This window comes from Schistocerca nitens, chromosome 4, assembly GCF_023898315.1.
Source record: "Schistocerca nitens isolate TAMUIC-IGC-003100 chromosome 4, iqSchNite1.1, whole genome shotgun sequence".
NCBI lineage: Eukaryota > Metazoa > Arthropoda > Insecta > Orthoptera > Acrididae > Schistocerca > Schistocerca nitens.
Window position 1 is genome coordinate 787,722,470 of NC_064617.1, and position 5,600 is coordinate 787,728,069.

Below are 5,600 nucleotides of genomic sequence, written 5' to 3' on the forward strand. Positions count from 1 at the left end.
ATTATTATTATGTTTACTGTAGAGTTTTCAAGACGGGAGAATTTGAGTCTACTAGTTTAGTACTGATGCGTTGAAAATATGTTCTTACAGGTGAACTGAAGCTAGAAAATGATGTTTCATTGTAGGAATACAGCCAATGAACATTTACATTTAAACTGAACTAGTATAAGACAGAAACTAAAGGCCGACGTGTAAATGTATGTCGAGATCTTTCAGATGTAGCATAAGCAAAAGTCCTGTGCGGGCTATCTAAAGGACAGAGGCGACCGATGTCCCAAAATGTTGTCTTTGCTGTGTCTGGAGGAAAATTGCAATACCTTGGCCACTGCAAGAAGCCAAAGCAGCAGGTCAAGGCAGACGGCTGCGTCTGCTAGTACAGCGAGTACTGGTTCCGAGGCTGTAAGGCTGTTACCTTGCGCTCTCACCTCCCCATTATCAAATGATTTTAATGGATAAGAAATCTTGAGATCCACTGGCAATTGAACACTTTCTTTATCCAGATAGGTCAGAATAGTATGGACAACACTTGGGTTTTCGTTATCTGTTTGAAAGAAGATAGGGCGAAGTCACCGTCCCTGTGACGGATGGTTTAAAATTACAGTCTATGCGGACAAGAGTTATCAGGTTGTGTATCCAATGCCACTCCACACCATGAAGACAAGTGTGGGGCCAATATGGTGTTAACCAATGCTATCTGGCAACTGTCGTTCTTCTCAAAGCTGCAACAAACAGATATGTCAATCATGATTCTGTACAATGTCCCCAGTGCTGTTATTGGCGGAGCCTACACATTTACAGACACGTGAAGAGAAGCTTGTACAAAAAAGGATCACCGAGTTGATGGTCTATTATGATTCGGACATCATCAAGCTGTCCACGTGGATTCGTACATGTCTTGCTGCTTAAGTGCATTGCCTCAGCCAAAGTTACATGAATTCACTGCATGGGTGTGTGAACGACGTGTGTATCATCACGGGCACGGATCGTGTGGAGTCGTGGAGACTCCTTATGGTATTAACTATGGTTCTCCTGAATCTAACTCATGCCTGGGAAAGAAATTATCATCGCACAGACCTTTGGTAATACACGTTACTGATTCAGTCTTCTTGCAAACACCCCCTTAACGTGTTAAGAAATGCAAATGCAACTTAATAATACGTACATTTTTTTGGAGATAGCTTTCGGAAGAAACAGCTATTAATTATGTAAGCAATTATGACCCTACACAAAAGAATCCGGATAAGTATGAGCAGGACTCAGGCAACGAGGGTTCCGCGCGAACATATTTATGTATGTAGCTCATCCTGGGAATCGAGAATCTTATCGATTTTTGTCTGTTATCGACACTTATGTAGACTACCCATACGAGATATACATCTACCAGTTCCTAAGCCTAAGGAGTCTTAACAGAGGGACAGACGGACACTCAGATAACAAATATCAAGGAAATATTTTTTTCCACATGACATGATTACAAATTAACAATTTTCTGATGTTTTCCTTTATTTTTACTGTGAAACCTTCCATCTTACCAAATATCATGACTCTAGGCCAACGGTAAGTACACTGTACATTTTGGTGAGTGACCTTGGGAGTATCAAAATATGTAATGTAAATGGCGGTATGTTTTGACTGCACTGATTTACTAGGTTAAATTTTTTTTTGCACCCCCAAAGGGCAATGGACCTTATAACGTGACATAAATATGAACTTGATACGTCACCCGTTTGAGGGAAAAGGGGGTCTTAACAGAAGGACAGCAGACAGTATGATAACAAAGGACCAAAAAGCTATATTTTTGTCTGATATAATTACAAATTAACGATTTTCGTGTTTTTTCATTATTTATACTGGGAAATCTTGTTTCTTGCCAAATTTTTTGATTCTAGGTCAACGACGAGTACCACACAGATTTCGATGAGTGAGTTTGTGAGCTTCATAGTAAGTGAAATAAATAGCTGTGTGTTTTTATCGCATAGCTTAGAAGCTTACATTTATTACTCTGCCAAGGCATTATAGACAGTAGTGAGCGACATAAATTTCAACTTGATAAGTCTACCATTCCTGAGAAAAAGTGTTCTTAAAAATGGACGGAAAGGCAGAGAGTCGGATAAAAAACGACAGTTTTTTTCGTGTGTTATATTTTATATGGGGGCTAAGAAATGAAAGAGGAAGTCGCCTGGTAGAATTTTGAACAGAGCACAACTTAATCGTAGCTAACACTTGGTTCAAGAATCATAAAAGAAGGTTGTATACATGGAAGAAGCCTGGAGATATTAGTAGGTTTCAGATAGATTATATAATGGTAAGACAGAGATTTAGGAACCAGATTTTAAATTGTAAGTCATTTCCAGAGGCAGATGTGGACTCTGACCACAATCTATTGGTTATGAACTGTAGATTAAAACTGAAGAAACTGCAAAAAGGTGGGAATTTAAGGAGATGGAACCTGGATAAACTGATTAAACCAGAGATTGTACAGAGTTTCAGGGAGAGCATAAGGGAACAATTGACAGGAATGGGGGAAAGGAATACGGTAGAAGAAGAATGGGTAGCTTTTAGAGATGAAGTAGTGAAGGCAGCAGAGGATCTAGTAGGTAAAAAGACGAGGGCTAGTAGAAATCCTTGGGTAACAGAAGAAATATTGAATTTAATTGATGAAAGGAGAAAATATAAAAATGCAGTAAATGAAGCAGGCAAAAAGGAATACAAACGTCTCAAAAATGAGAACGACAGGAAGTGCAAACTGGCTAAGCAGGGATGGCTAGAGGACAAATGTAAGGATGTAGAGGCTTATCTCACGATGGGTAAGATAGATACTGCCTACAGGAAAATTAAAGAGACCTTTTGGAGAAAAGAGAACCACTTGCATGAATATCAAGAGCTCAGACGGAAACCCAGTTCTAAGAAAAGAAGGGAATGCAAAAAGGTGGAAGGAGTATATAGAGAGTATATACAAGGGCAATGTACTTGAGGACATTATGGAAATGGAAGAGGATGTAGATGAAGATGAAATGGGAGATATGATACTGCGTGAAGAGTTTGACAGAGCACTGAAAGACTTGAGTCGAAACAAGGCCCCTGGAGTAGACAACATTCCATTCGAACTACTGACGGCCTTGGGAGAACCAGTCCTGACAAAACTCTACCATCTGGTGAGCAAGATGTATGAGACAGGCGAAATACCCACAGACTTCAAGAAGAATATAATAATTCCAACCCCAAAGAAAGCAGGTGCTGACATGTGAAAATTACCGAACAATCAGTTTAATAAGTCACGGATACAAAATACTAACGCGAATTCTTTACAGACGAATGGAAAAACTGATAGAAGCCGACCTCGGCGAAGATCAGTTTGGATTCGGTAGAAATATTGGATCACGTGAGGCAATACTGACCCCACGACTTATCTTAGAAGCCAGATTAAGGAAAGGCAAACCTTTGTTTCTAGAATTTGTAGACTTAAAGAAAACTTTTTACAATATTGACTGGAATACGCTCTTTCAAATTCTGAAGATGGCAGGTGTACAATACAGGGAGCGAAAGGCTATTTACAATTTGTACAGAAACCAGATGGCAGTTATAAGAGCCGAGGGGTATGAAAGGGAAGAAGTGGTTGGGAAGGGAGTGAGACAGGGTTGTAGCCTATCCCCGATGTTATTCAATCTGTATATTGAGCAAGCAATAAAGGAAACAAAAGAAAAATTCGGAGTAGGTATTAAAATCCATGGAGAAGAAATAAAAACTTTGTGGTTCGTCGATGACATTGTAATTCTGTCAGAGACAGCAAAGGACTTGGAAGAGCAGTTGAACGGAATGGACAGTGTCATGAAAGGAGGGTATAAGATGAATAGCAACAAAAGCAAAACGAGGATAATGTAATGTAGTCGAATTAAGTCGGGTGATGCTGAGGGAATTAGATTAGGAAATGAGACACTTAAAGTAGTAAAGGAGTTTTGCTATTTGGGGAGCAAAATAACTGATGATCGTCGAAATAGAGAGGATATAAAATGTAGACTGGTAATGGCAAGGAAAGCGTTTCTGAAGAAGAGAAATTTGTTAACATCGGGTATAGATTTAAGTGTCAGGAAGTCGTTTATGAAAGTATTTGTATGGAGCGTAGCCATGTAGGGAAGTGAAACATGTACGATAACTAGTGTGGACAAGAAGAGAATAGAAGCTTTCGAAATGTGGTGCTACAGAAGAATGCTGAAGATTAGATGGGTAGTCCATATAACTAATGAGGAGGTATTGAATAGGATTGGGGAGACGAGAAGTTTGTGGCACAACTTGACTAGAAGAAGGGATCGGTTGGTAGGGCATATTTTGAGGCATCAAGGGATCACCAATTTAGAATTGGAGGGCAACGTGGAGGGTAAAAATCGTAGAGGGAGACCAAGATTCAAAAGGATGTAGGTTGCAGTAGGTACTGGGAGATGAAGAAGCTTGCACATGATAGAGTAGCATGGAGAGCTGCATCAAACCAGTCTCAGGACTGAAGACCACAACAACAACAACAACAACAACATATTTACAGATTAACTATTGTCTACTTTTTGCCTTTAGCTGTACTGTGAAACCTTGTTTCTTGCCAAATTTCATGATTCTAGATCAACGGGAAGTGCCCTGTAGGTTTGGATGAGTTAGTTTGCGAGTGCAAAATGTTTGACGTGAATGACCGTATCTTCAGATTGCGTGACTCAGAAGCTTACATTTACTAAACCGCCAAGGGAGCACAGACATTAGAATGCGACATGAATTTCAGCTTCATACGTCTACCTGCTGTTGGGAAAAAGTGTTGTCAGCAATCCGACGGACAGACAGACGGACAACTGGTTGAGGCACGGAATCCTGAAAATGACCTTCAGTGTCAGAACTTATGGTTGAGATGACTTAAAAAAGGTGATAAGCTATTGTCTGATATAAATGTTTGACCGTCTGCTTATTGCAATAAAATTTCGAATAGGTGGAAAATTTTTCTCATTCGAGAGGAGTGAGGTTCATGATTTAAGTTTTCCTGATTTAGGTGTTCCGTGATTTCACTAAAACGATTAAGATGAATGCTACGATGGTTTCTTTAAAGAGGACATGGGCTATTTTTGTATCTATTATTACTTAATCAGAGCACGTGCATCTCTAAAGACCTCACTACGTATACGTGTTCCTAATCTACCTTGCTTGTCTCTCTCCTTTACATCTGCTGGAGACTCTGAATTGAGAGTACCCCAGCTACTCCAACAGCAATTTCGAATGTTCCCATATTCGTTTTGTGAAAACTGAGACGATGAAACTGATAAGTCTAATTATGAAAGTCTCCTGATAAGCGATACTTATCTAACAAGTGCGCAGACAGTGTTTTTGGAGACTTTTGAGACATGATAAGCGACTCTGGATTGAGTGTACCCTACCTACTCCAGGTGCAATTTCGACTGTTCCCACATTCATTGTGTGAAAACTGAGATGATAAAACTGATGGGTCTTATTATGAGAGTCTCCTGATAAGCGATATTTATGTAATAAGTGCGCAGACCGTTAGTGTTTTTTGGAGAGTTTTTAAGACATGATAAGCGACACTGATATAAAGACGATTCGTGGCACAG